Genomic DNA, 14533 nt, shown 5'->3' with positions numbered 1-14533 from the left:
TCTGTTTTTGGTCTATGATCGTACGTAGACATTCTCTCCCCTCTCGTTGCTATGCTTCTCCTAGATATATTTTTGGTGTTCGTAGGATTTTTTTGACTTTCATGCTTTGTTCCCCAACAGTGGCATCATGAGCTTGGTCTATGCGTAGATGTAAATGCACGAGTAGAACCCAAAGAGTTGTGGGTGTTGATGCTGAAATTTTTGGGAAACGTTGTATTTCAAAAAATTTACCTATGATCACGCAAGATCTATCTAGGAGATGCATATTCATGAGACGGGAGAGTGTGTCCATGTACCCTCGTAGACCGAAAGCGGAAGCGTTTAGTAACGCGGTTGATGTAGTCGAACGTCTTCACGATCCAACCGATCCAAGTACCGAATGTACGACACCTCCATGTTCATCACACGTTCAAAATGATGACGTCCCTCGAGCTCTTGATCCAGTTGAGGACGAGGGAGAGTTCTTTCAGCACGGCAATGTGGTGATGGTGATGATGAAGTTACCGGCGCAGGGCTTCGCCTAAGCACTATGACAATATGACCGAGGTGTGTAACCGTGGAGGGGGCACCGCACACGAATAAGAGAAGACATGGGTTGCCTTGGAGTGCCCCCTGCCCCTGTATATAAAGGAGGGAGGAGGCGCGCTAGGGGGAGTCCTACTAATACTCCAAACCTAGTAGGAATCGCCCCCTCCCTTTTGCTAATCCAAGAGGGGGAAGGAGGGAAGGAGAGGGAGAGGGGAAGGAAGGGGAGGCCGCGCCCCCTCCCCTTAGTCCAATTCGGACTATCCTGGGGGGGCGCCACCTTGTGGCCTTCCCTCTCCTTCTACCTTTTGGCCCATTAAGGCCCGTAACTTCCCCGGGGGGTTCCGGTAGCCCCTCGGTTCCCCAGTAAATATCTGAAACGCCTGGAAACCATTCCGGTGTCCGAATATGTAACGACCCTACCCGAAATTGGTCAAGTCTCTTTGTAGCTGTACAAACCCAAGAATGCTGGCACACGCAGTACATTGATGAAAAGATTCAAAGTTCAATCACACTTGAATTTATTACACGACTCTCATATCGAGTCTTTATTACATCATAATAAATTAGGCCGAAGGCCAACTCATGAGAAATAAACTAAATAAAGTTGTGGAAGCATAGACGAATAGCGAGTCCATACGACTCCATAGGGCAATCGCCAAGCATAGATCGTAGCCTCACTCCTGGTTGGAAAACTCCTCTGGAACATGAGACGTTGCAGCCGTGTAGCAGTACTAGGAAAAGGCCTACTAATGGCGCACCAGTTTTGCCTACTAATGGCGCACTACTGGTGCACCATTAGTATCATGCCACTAGAATTTTTTACTAATGGCGCACCACTGGTGCGCCATTAGTATCTGGTATACTAATGGCGCACCACAGGTGCGCCATTAGTATAGCCCACGGTGCGCCATTAGTATCTGGTATACTAATGGCGCACCACATAGAAGTGCGCCATTAGTATCAATTTAAAAAAAATTCATTTTTTTAAAATTTTATTAGTATCTGGTATACTAATTGCGCACCACATAGAAGTGCGCCGTTTTCTTAATCTCATGTCACTATGGCTTAATCTCGGGTCAATATGCTTAATCTCAAGTCAAATTGCACTCTATGGTCAAACTTCCCGGAAGGTCACCCATCCTCACACTACTCCAGCCCGAGCACGCTTAACTTCGCAGTTCTATCCAACCCCAGCACCACCTCACTTCACAAGCACTTCTTGATATATCTATCATATCAATCCTATTAAACCTTGCTGATGTCTAGGACTTTGTTCATGTTCATGAGTATGATGAAATTTTGAAAAATATTTCAAACTTTTCGGTCATATTACGTATCATATTTTGAAAAATAATTCAAAAAAAATTCGAAACCAATTTTTTTCTGTTACTAGTGGCGCACCTAGCAAACGGTGCGCCACTAGTAAGGTTGAAATTTTTTCCATTTTTTTCTCTCTAGATCTTAAAAGCCCGGTAACTTTTTTTCTGTTAGGTTTTTGGGGATTTTGAAAATGTTTAACGTTGTTCCCCCGTTAAATTTGGATGTAACTTTTCGAGTAGATGATTTTTCATATAGAAAACTTTTTAATCCGAGCTCGTATGCAAAAGTTATGCCCATTTTACAAATTCCAGAGAGATTTTGCAAATAAAGTCGAAATTCATATTTGTAAATTTTCCCAACAAGTAGACCACATATCACATGGGAAACTTATTTTATTTTATTTTTTACATTTCCATCATTTTCTTTTATTTTTGTAAACTGAAAAGGCGGTCCGGGGGGGGGGTGCATTCGGTGGAATTTTTGGGCCAAGTTAGTAATGGCGCACCGTGGGAGTGGTGCGCCATTACTAGTTAGACTAGTAATGGCGCACCACACCCACCGTGTGACACCCCAAAAATTTGGCCTTGTTTTAATTAATTAAAAATTTCGCGAGGAATTAAGACTTTGAATTTCTGAGCTCCATTTTGATTTTTAAATCATTTCATTCCCTGTTATGATGAGTTTTTTTTTCCAAAGAGAAAAAACTTTTCAAATATGTCATTAGACATATTTAATCTCTCAAGAGAAACTTTCCCTTATTTAATATAACAAATTAAATAATTAAGTTGCTTGATCTTTACTTTCTTGAAAATGGTTTTTCAAAGTTAAATGGCCATATTTGAACTACAACCATTTGATAAATTCACTTAAAAGTTCCAACCAAAATTTGGAGATGTCATGTAATGTTTTTAAATCACTTTTGTGCAAAGATATCTTTTATTCTTGTAATATTTTGAGCTCTGCATCAATTTTTCTTCTCTGGTCCAGAGTGCAATTTTGCACTACAACCCATTTAAACATTTCTCTCTGGCCTGCACCAAAATTATGGGATGTTGGTAGTAGCATATGATTCAACTTTATGCAAAAACCTAGTGCTGTTCTTTGAAAAATTTGAGTGAATCAACCTCTTTTCCATTTTGGTCCAGCCTTGTGATTTCCACTGCAACCCTATTTAATTTTGCTCCAATGATCTTGTGCTTTCTCCCACTTGTAGACAGCCCTACCAAACCCCTAAGTCCAGGAGCATGCACCCATTGGATTAATTTTGGTTCATGAAATAATGTCATTTATTTCCTGTCCAGAATTGTAGTTTTGCAAAACTTGCACTAACAAGTTTGTGCTTTTCACAAACTAACCTCACCACCCTCTTGTACATCTAAAGAGACCACCATCTGGAGTTTTTGGCCACTCCAAGACTTGCCTAAGTGCCCTTGACATTTTGCCAAACACCTTATGGGCAGGATCTGTTTTGGCATGAATTTTTGGTTTGCACTGTGAACCTGATCCCCTCACCAAACCAGCTTGTCCACTGATCTCCTTGCAAGCCCAAACCTAGCCCTGTTTCTACCCAACCTCAACTGCGACCTCTAGCATGCTTTAGCATTTCGTCGAGCACATTCAGTGCGTGCACGGGACGCGCCCAGAGCGCACGTATTGCACGACCTGCGCCCGAGCCGACACGCTGGCCGTCCTGCAGCACCACGCCGCGCTCCCCTCCTCGCAGCAACGCGCCAAGCCGCCCTGGCAGACTACAGCGACGCCGACAGAGCTTTTGGCGGCACACCGGCGTCCGCAGCGCGCCTCTGCCATGGGTCGGCGCCGCCAAAGCCACCTCCGCTCGCCAGCTCGCCCTTGGAGCAGTGCCCACTCGTCCGCTAGCTCCTGCCGTCATCCCCAGCCACGCCACGTTGCCCTGCAAGCTACAGAGAGGCGGTTCGCCGAGCTCCTATCCGGCCGCGCGGAACCGACCTCGACGAGCTATAAAAGGAGGCCCCGAACCCATTCAAGCACACAGGCAACCTTAGAATGCTCCCCTAGTTCTCCCATGGCAGCCAATCGACCCGGGGAGGTCTCTTCCCCACCTCCGGCAACTGCAGCCGCCACCACTGCCGGCCAATTCGGCACCACCAGGCTCCCCTCTCCGTTCTCTCCACCAAGAGCTTCCTCATCCTCCCGTGAACCATTCCCACTACTCGATTTCGATCGGGGCTCACTGCGGGAGAATTTTCACTCCGCCCCCGAAGCCTCCTCCGCCGCGAAGCTCGCCGCCGGCAGCTCCCTCCGTCCCCACCGGCCTGGCAACCACCGGGAGGACCGCACTGGAGTGGCGCATCCATCCCCGCCCTCGGGGCCCCGCGAAGAGCTGCCAGTCGCCGGCGACGATCGCCTGAGCTCCGCCTCCGCTCGGGACAGGGGAAGGAGGGGGAGAGAGACTAGTCAAACCTGACTAGTGGGCCCTCTTGGACCCACTGTCAGCGACCCTGCCTGTCCACGTGGGATTAAGTGAAGGCGTAATCCGCCCAGTACGTTTCCCCCGCTCCGAAAGCGTATTCCTGAAACGTTTTCTTTTCTGATTTTATTTAAAAACAGATTTTGACCAAACTTTGACTGCTATAACTTTTTAAATATAACTCCAAATGAATTGATTTTTTTCCTACATCTCTCAAATATTGTCTAGTTTATTTTAAGATTTATTTGAAAATTTTCAAAACAACTTTTTTGTACTGTTTTTGAAATATGTGTTATTTGCATATTCTTGGAAATAGGATTTATGGGAGAGAAGGAAGCTTTCAAAAATTTTGGAGAGCACCCACACCTCTCCACACCATAAAAGGCAAGCATTCTGAACCCCGGAATAATATTTTTTGGTGTGTTAGTTGACACGTTTATAACACCACCTTATTTCGGAGGACTTGTTATTTCATGTGACATGATCATTTGCATAGAAGCATATTAGTGATTTCCTTGCTGTTGGAAATGAATATTATTGTGATGGTAATCATCCTCATGTGCCTTGCATGCATGCCGGAAAGGAATCCGGGAAAGCCTCGGCCTTGGGTAGGCGTGAGCTTGTCGCCGGTCCCCGTCGGGACGGTTATGTCCGGTATGGCATGGTAAGGTATATTGAGTGGTGATTTTGTTGATTGAAATATATTTGTTTACATGTCATGCAGGGAACTTATAAACCTCCTGAGTCGACCGTAGACCGAGTCTTGTTTCCAGTAACCCCCATACTTGCTATTGTACTACCACTTGTCCCTGCCGCAGGTAGGTATGGTTCAGTAAGTCGTCAACCCCTTTCAAGCACACACGTTACAGGAGCCATGGTGGAAGATATCGGTTGTAGCCGTAGCATGCCACTGGTCCGGGGGCATGGGTGTTTCGGTTGACCGAGAGGGGGGCCACCCTTAGAGCGCGCGATAATAAATTTGATCCCATGCTACGCCAGGTTGTAGCTCCCCACTTAGAGTTTGCTTAACAAGTGTCGTGGTGATTCCAGACACCGATGGTTAAGCTGGTGTGCAAGTTTAGGCGTGTTTTCAACTAAAAGGCCGTAGACGAATTAGTCTGATGGACTAAGGAAATCCGTTACTCAGTGGGTAAAGAGTACACCCTCCAGAGATTAAACCTATTCGAATAGCCGTGTCCATGGTTAAGGGATTACAGTCTGGGATGGGTCAAGTGTTGTCTTAGGTCGGTCTTCGGAGGAGATATTGTTAAACCAAACTTGGATACCGACTGGTTACTTGTGAGGATTATGATTATTATTTTATGATGGACTAACCGTTGCATTATTTGTATTATTGAGTATCCCTGGTACGGTTCTACCTCCTGGATATTCAGTGTGATTATTTATCTTGTAAGCCCTTTATGTGGTGTCGCTCAGACGCGACTGTGGCATTTCTTTTTTAAGCTCTTTATGTGGTGTCGCTCAGGACGGCCGACTGTGGCATTTTTTAAAGCCTTTACGTGGTGTCGCTCAGACGCCCGACTGTGGCATTTCTTTTAAAAGCCCTTTATGTGGTGTCGCTCAGACGCCCGACTGTGGCATTTCTTTTAAAGCCCTTTATGTGGTGTCGCTCAGACGCCCGACTGTGGCATTTCTTTTAAAGCCCTTTATGTGGTGTCGCTCAGACGCCCGACTGCGGCATTTTATTCCCACTCTATTACTGCTTATTCATGTTGCATGATAATAACCTGCTGCATGCATAAAAGATGTTTTATTTATGACTGGCGATGTGATCATAGAATTTTTCAGTGCATGTTTATCAATTATATTATCCCAGTGTTCATTAATGTTTGCGAGTACATTCAAAGTACTCACTGGCTTGTCCCTGGCTATTGTCTTGGCCAGATTTCTGCATGGAGAGGAGCGTTGCGGTGACCAGCCCCGGAAACTAAGCAACGGTGATAGCAGCCTCGCGAAGATAGGAGTTAACCTGGTCAGCTGTTCCCGTGGGAAATGGAGTCCCATACACTGATGATTCACAAACCGCTTCCGCCATCGACCACTAGAAAACCATTTGATGTACTCATAGGCCACAATGGTCTTGTACTACACATTTTGTACTTTTGCTTGGAATTTCTGTAACAAGTTGGTGCCTCATCAGCTAACAGTAATCCTGGGGCTGGTGAGCACAACGGCCATTTTCTGGAAATTTATGTCCGGAAAACCGGTCGTGACAGACTTGGTATCAGAGCCAGGCTGACCATTGGCTAATCCTATCTTAGCCGGGTCTATAAACTTAGGCAAACCAACCCACCAAACCATAACCAAACCCCAGCCAAGCTTCTCGTGCAAGATAGCCACACAGTGACCCAACACTTTTGGCAGTCGGTGCCCAACCTATCAACCTAACCTGTCGCTCATGCGCCAGTGACCGGCCCTAAATAGTCCTTTCTCGCAAGCGTGCGAAGGAAGACTCCGTCCCCTTTTTCCTATAAAAAGGGGCACGCTAGCCCCAACACAGCACAGCACAGCCTCTACCCCAAACCAAGCTACAATGCCTGGCCCTGTCGTGCACAATGAGACCACAGCAACCAACCTTGGAGGCTTTGTGACCATACTCGCAAACCTCACCCGTCGTGCCTATGCGTTAGAAGAGCCCCCAGAATATGTTGTGTACCAAGGACCCATGAGCGGTGAGAACCGTCAATTCTGGGCCACTGTACACATCTACGGTAGGGGTCTAGAGCCCGAGCGCCCCTACAGGTTCACCGGAAGAACAACTTCCTTTGAGCTTCAAGCCATCCAACTAGCTGCTCGAGAGGCTATAGTTCATCTCCGGCACTTGTCGCCCAGAGTTAACTGTCGCTCGTTCCACTACTACCCCAGACGTGAAGGGTATGGTAGGCCACCCCAAGTTGCCAACGGAGATCACGAGACGGATCCTGCATTGTTGCACCTAGTGCGCTATGTAAGTGCACTAGAGGAACTATGCGATCAAATCACTATTGATCTAATCGCAGCTCGTGGAGAGCTGGTTCGTCGAGCCCCGGCGAGAGAAGAAAAGAACGAGCCCAACGCCGACAACCCAGTCGTGCTGTTTGGACACCCGATCGAGTCCCTGAGGCCTGCCCCAGCCATAAGCCAAGGTGCTGCGATAACCCCAGAGGTGCTTCGTCGCATATTGGGAGCACACTCCAACGGGATTGTGGCCAACAATCCCCGAGATGGTCCTCATCGCTACCCCGAGCCTGCAGCCCCTCAACCCACTCCAGCTAATTCCGACGACGAGACCCGTGGAGGAGCCTCAAGGCACGCCCGCTTGGATGTAAACGAGGTAGACTAAGTCACCCGAGTCGTATCGAGTCCCAGTGTACCCTCGCTTTGTAATCTTGTGGTCTTGTAATTAAATGCCGCCTGTTGTCGTGCCTCTGTTTTAATAGTAGCCTTGCCTGGATACGCCAGTATGCAGTATAAGATTTCTATCCCGGACCCAGTTACCAAGAATCACCCCGTCAACCCCACAGTAACACATCACTATAGTGAGATGTGTGAATCTGTGGCTTGATCCCGACCCTTGGAACAGAGCTGAAAATTTTCTTTACCATTCACCACGGTAAAAATGACCCAGCTCCGGTGCTATAAAAAGGCCACCGCGTGACCTTGCCAAGCATCTCTCACCTTGTGCACCACCCTCACAACCATTTCCTTGCCATGCCGAGCCCCAGCATTTATCTGAGAACCCCAGATGCAACCCCAGGTAGTTTTCTCAAGATATTGCGGGATTTTACCTGCAGTACCATGGGCGCTACCCAGCCACCCCAGTACGAGCTGTTCAAATCGAGGATCACCTCTTCCACCTCAAGATATTGGGCAGCAGTGCACATCCCTCCCGTAAACTCAAACCAAGACCCAACGGAAGTCTCCTTCGTGGGGAAATCTATGCCAACCCCACATATGGCCATAGAAGCTGTTGCATATGAAGCGCTTGCTCGGCTTCGATTCGCGGTACCCTATGCCAGCGAACGAGGGTATTATTACTTCCCGAGCCGTGCAACACCCGGAGGAGTGACATCTTTTCCCGGTGGACGAATTGAGAGAGACCCAGTCCTGGCCAACCTTGTCCAGTACGTCATCGCTCAAGAGCATTTAACCCAACGTGTGATGGGTTATCTCCAGAGCCTCGCAGATTTAAATCCTCAGATCGCCATCGGCAGAGCACTAAGGCCCGACCAGGAGAGACACGTGCATCGACTGGTCAATCCACTTTCCCCGATAGAAGAGGAGTGTATCCCAGTACCAGAGACGTTTTCTAGGGACCCCATCCAGTTACCGTTTCCATTTTAAACGTTGCTGCGGTGTTCATTATTGCAAACATTTATTTATGTGTGTGACTTATGCGTGATACCCTGAGTTTGTACGACAAGTCGATTAATTGGCTTCTACTAATGTGCGTAGTTTTTGTTATGGTTTATGCTCCTTTTAAAATTAACTGTTTTTCCCTCGCAAAATCCTGGAGTGAGATTTCTTTTCCCTGAGTTGCTACATCTGCCCCTTCTCCCGACGTGGATTATTTAATTTCACACAGCACCATGGCAGCAGACTCACAACCATAATCATTCGGACACATACACTGTTTGCAAAACTTTGCAACAGTGTTGCATCCAGCTAATCACCCCCCTAACAACAGTTAGCGCCCGACACACCCCACCTACTCCTCGTGATCACCACCACCGCGGAGAGCCAACACCCGAGCAGCAGCGTCACGACGATCGTCGAGGATCATCGCGCACAGGAGCACAGAGAGCCCCAGTAGTGTCGCCAGCCCTCCAAATATCAGGATCACAAACCAGTCCGACATCGCCTCCGCCATTAGAGCCTCACCCGAGCTTCTGTGAGCAGTAATGGAGGAAGAAGGAGGAGGAGAAGTGAGGCCAGGTGTGAGGAAGAAGAGAGAGGCACCCCGTCCGTTTTATAGCTCGAGCTCGGTGTACGGTGGGCGAAGTCCACCAACGCCGCTCGTCGCCGATCGCCGGTGTTCGGAGTCGAATCCGCGAGCAGTGCCGACAGCGCGCTGGCCCGCGAAGTGAGTGCACGCTACACCGGCAGCTAGCACGCCGCGCACTACCACGGTACGGCCTAGATTCCCTACGCGCTAGGCGTCGCCGATGGAGAAAGCGCGCGGGAGAGAGGAAGAAGAAAGAGCCAGAGGGAGAAGAAGAGACTGACAGTGGACCCCAGGTCCACCTGTCAGCCAGAGAGAGCACTGTGCTCTCGGGTACGACCAGCGTATATTTAAATTTAGAAATTATTCTAAATTTATATCTAGCATAGAATCCCACGTTTTTGTCCCGAACCGTAGACTTTTCCACGCAGCACCAGTATTCACACTGTGGTTTTTCACCACTTATTGCCCTCTCACTGTAGCCACATTTTTACTGCTTATAGTTTTTCTTAAAACAACTTTTAACAAATCTCGAGGACGAGATTTTTCTTAAGGGGGGTAGTGTTGTGACACCCCAAAAATTTGGCCTTGTTTTAATGAATTAAAAATTTCGCCAGGAATTAAGACTTTGAATTTCTGAGCTCCATTTTGATTTTTAAATCATTTCATTCCCTGTTATGATGAGTTTTTTTTCCAAAGAGAAAAAACTTTTCAAATATGTCATTGGACATATTTAATCTCTCAAGAGAAACTTTCCCTTATTTAATATAACAAATTAAATAATTAAGTTGCTTGATCTTTACTTTCTTGAAAATGGTTTTTCAAAGTTAAATGGCCATATTTGAACTACAACCATTTGATAAATTCACTTAAAATTCCCACCAAAATTTGGAGATGTCATGTGATGTTTTTAAATCACTTTTATGCAAAAATATCCTTTATTCATGAAATATTTTGAGCTCTACACAAATTTTTTCTTCTCTGGTCCATAGTGCAATTTGCACTACAACCCATTTAAATATTTCTTTCTGGCCTCCACCAAAATTATGGGATGTTGGTAGTAGCATATGATTCAACTTTATGCAAAAACCTAGTGCTGTTCTTTGAAAAATTTGAGTGAATCAACCTCTTTTCCATTTTGGTCCAGCCTTGTGATTTCCACTGCAACCCTATTTAATTTTGCTCCAATGATCTTGTGCTTTCTCCCACTTGTAGACAGCCCTACCAAACCCCTAAGTCCAGGAGCATGCACCCATTGGATTAATTTTGGTTCATGAAATAATGTCATTTATTTCCTGTCCAGAATTGTAGTTTTGCAAAACTTGCACTAACAAGTTTCTGCTTTTGGCAAACTAACCTCACCACCCTCTTGTACATCTAGAGAGACTTCCATCTGGAGTTTTTGACCACTCCAAGACTTGCCTAAGTGCCCTTGACATTTTGCCAAACACCTTATGGGCAGGATCTGTTTTGGCATGAATTTTTGGTTTGCACTGTGAACCTGATCCCCTGACCAAACCAGCTTGTCCACTGATCTCCTTGCAAGCCCAAACCTAGCCCTGTTTCTACCCAGCCTCAACTGCGACCTCTAGCATGCTTTAGCATTTCGTCGAGCACACTCAGTGCGTGCACGGGACGCGCCCAGAGCGCGCGTATTGCACGACCCGTGCGCCGAGCCGACACGCTGGCCCCCACGGTTTTGGCCCGCTCTGCAGCACCACGCCACGCGCTCCCCTCCTCGCAGCAACGCGCCAAGCCGCCCTGGCAGCCTACAGCGACGCCGACAGAGCTTTTGGCGGCACACCGGCGTCCGCAGCGCGCCTCTGCCACGGTCGGCGCCGCCAAAGCCACCTCCGCTCGCCAGCTCGCCCTTGGAGCAGTGCCCACTCGTCCGCTAGCTCCTGCCGTCATCCCCAGCCACGCCACGTTGCCCTGCAAGCTACAGAGAGGCGGTTCGCCGGAGAGCTTATCCGGCCGCCGTGGAACCGACCTCGACGAGCTATAAAAGGAGGCCCCCGAGCTTCCCCGAGCACACAGGCAACCTTAGAATGCTCCCCTAGTTCTCCTATGGCAGCTAATTGACCCGGGGGAGGTCTTCTTCCCCACCTCCGGCAACTGCAGCCGCCACCACTGCCCTGGCCAATTCGGCACCACCAGGGCCTCCCCCTCTCTGTTCTCTCCACCAAGAGCTTCCTCATCCTCCCGTGAACCATTCCCACTACTCGGTTTCGATCGGGGCTCACTACGGGGGAATTTTCACTCCGCCCCCGAAGCCTCCTCCGCCGCGAAGCTCGCCGCCGGCAGCTCCCTCCGTCCCCACCGGCCTGGCAACCACCGGGAGGACCGCACTGGAGTGGCGCATCCATCCCCGCCCTCGGGGCCCCGCGAAGAGCTGCCAGTCGCCGGCGACGATCGCCTGAGCTCCGCCTCCGCTTGGGACAGGGGAAGGAGGGGGAAAGAGAGACTAGTCAAACCTGACTAGTGGGCCCTCTGGACCCACTGTCAGCGACCCCGTGCCTGTCCACGTGGGATTAAGTGAAGGCGTAATCCGCCCAGTACGTTTCCCCCGCTCCGAAAGCGTATTCCTCTCTGAAACGTTTTCTTTTTCCTGATTTTATTAAAAACAGATTTTGACCACAACTTTGACTGCCTATAACTTTTTAAATATAACTCCAAATGAATTAATTCTTTTTCCTACATCTCTCAAATATTGTCTAGTTTATTTTAAGATTTATTTGAAAATTTTCCAAACAACTTTTTTGTACTGTTTTTGAAATATGTGTTATTTGCATATTTTTGGAAATAGGATTTTTGGGAGAGAAGAAACTTTCAAAAGTTTTGGAGAGCACCTCACCCCTCCACAACTTAAAGGCAAGCATTCTGAACCTCGGAATAATATTTTTGGTGTGTTAGTTGACACGTTTATAACACCACCTTATATCGGAGAGCTTGTTATTTCATGTGATATGATCATTTGCATGAGGCATATTAGTGATTTCCTTACTGTTGGAATGAATATACTTGTGATGGTAATCACCCTCATGTGCCTTGCATGCATGCCGGAAAGGAATCCGGGAAAGCCTCGGCCTTGGGTAGGAGTGAGCTTGTCGCCGGTCCCCGTCGGGACGGTTATGTCCGGTATGGCATGGTAAGGTATATTGAGTGGTGATTTTGTTGATTGAAATATATTTGGTTACATGTCATGCAGGAAACTTATGAACCTCCTGAGTCGACCGTAGACCGAGTCTTGTTTCCAGTAACCCCCATACTTGCTATGTACTACCACTTGTCCCTGCCGCAGGTAGGGTATGGTTCAGTAAGTCGTCAACCCCTTTCAAGCACACACCGTACAGAGAGGCCATGGTGGAAGATATCGGTTGTAGCCGGTAGGCATGCCACCTGGTCCGGGGGCATGGGTGTTTCCGGTTGAGACCGAGAGGGGAGGCCACCCCTTAGAGCGCGCGATATAAATTTGATCCCATGCTACGCGAGGTTGTAGCCTCCCCACTTAGAGTTTGGCTTAACAAGTGTCGTGGGTGATTCCAGACACCGATGGGTTAAGCTGGTGTGTGCAAGTTAGGCGTGTTTTCAACTAAAAGGCCGTAGACGGAATTAGTCCCGATTTAAAATCTATTCGAATAGCCGTGTCCATGGTCAAGGATTACAGTCTGGGATGGGTCAAGTGTTGGTCTTAGTGTTGGTCTTCGGAGGTGAAATATTGTTAAAACAAACTTGGATACCGACTGGTTACTTGTGAGGACCATGATTATTATTTTGTGATGGACTAACCCATTGCATTATTTGTATTATTGAGTATCCCTAGGACGGTTCTACCTCCTAGATATTCATTGTGATTATTTTATTTTAAAGCCCTTTATGTGGTGTCGCTCAGACGCCCGACTGTGGCATTTCTTTTAAAGCCCTTTATGTGGTGTCGCTCAGACGCCCGACTGTGGCATTTCTTTTAAAGCCCTTTATGTGGTGTCGCTCAGACGCCCGACTGTGGCATTTCTTTTAAAAGCCCTTTATGTGGTGTCGCTCAGACGCCCGACTGTGGCATTTCTTTTAAAGCCCTTTATGTGGTGTCGCTCAGACGCCCGACGTGGCATTTCTTTTAAAAGCCCTTTATGTGGTGTCGCTCAGACGCCCGGCTGCGGCATTTTATTCCCTCTCTTTTAATGCTTATTCATGTTGCATGATAATAACCTGCTGGCATGCATAAAAGATGTTTTATTTATGACTGGCGATGTGATCATAGAATTTTTCAGTGCATGTTTATCAATTATATTATCCCAGTGTTCATAATGTTTGCGAGTACATTCAAAGTACTCACTGGCTTGTCCCTGGCTATTGTCTTGGCCAGATTTCTGCATGGAGAGGAGCGTTGCGGTGACCGCCCCGGAAACTAAGCAACGGTGATAGCAGCCTCGCGAAGATAGGAGTTAACCTGGTCAGCTGTTCCCGTGGAAAATGGAGTCCCATACACTGACGATTCTCAAACCGCTTCCGCCATCGACCACTAGAAAACCATTTGATGTACTCATAGGCCACAATGGTCTTGTACTACACATTTTGTACTTTTGCTTGGAATTTCTGTAATAAGTTGGTGCCTCATCAGCTAATATTAATCCTGGGGCTGGTGAGCACAACGGCCATTTTCTGGAAATTTATGTCCGGAAAACCGGTCGTGACAACGGTGCGCCATTACTAGTTTTTTTTTAAAAACTTTTGAAACTTTTTTTGAAAAAAACTTAGTAATGGCGCACCTGTGGACAATGCGCCATTACTAGTTAAAACTACTAATGGCGCACTGTCCACTTGTGCGCCATTACTAACAATTTTTTTTCAAAACTACTAATGGCGCACGGTGGGTGTGGTGCGCCATTACTATGTCAACTAGTAATGGCGCACTATCCCACGGTGCGCCATTAGTAACAATTTTTTTATTTATTTTTTCAAAACTACTAATGGTGCACCACAGACCAGGTGCGCCATTACTATATAGCAATGGCGCACCACATACATGGTGCGCCATTAGTGTCCATATTATCTTTAGCCCTTTTCCTAGTAGTGTAGGTCAACATTTTGAATATGCCGACAAGTCATAGAGAAAACAACAAATAATAATACTAACAATATATGCAATTTGGCCGTGGGGCTCTAAGTTTTATATTTTTGCGAAAAGGAAGTTTTTCCCTACAACAAAGGTCTTGCTTGCAATTACTACAAAATGTTGGTAGTTATTGAGATGGTTCCACCAACCAATGTCTCATTCCCATTTATTAATTAACCCC

This window comes from Triticum urartu, chromosome 7 (genome assembly GCF_003073215.2).
Source record: "Triticum urartu cultivar G1812 chromosome 7, Tu2.1, whole genome shotgun sequence".
Lineage (NCBI taxonomy): Eukaryota > Viridiplantae > Streptophyta > Magnoliopsida > Poales > Poaceae > Triticum > Triticum urartu.
This window is presented reverse-complemented; position numbering follows the sequence as displayed.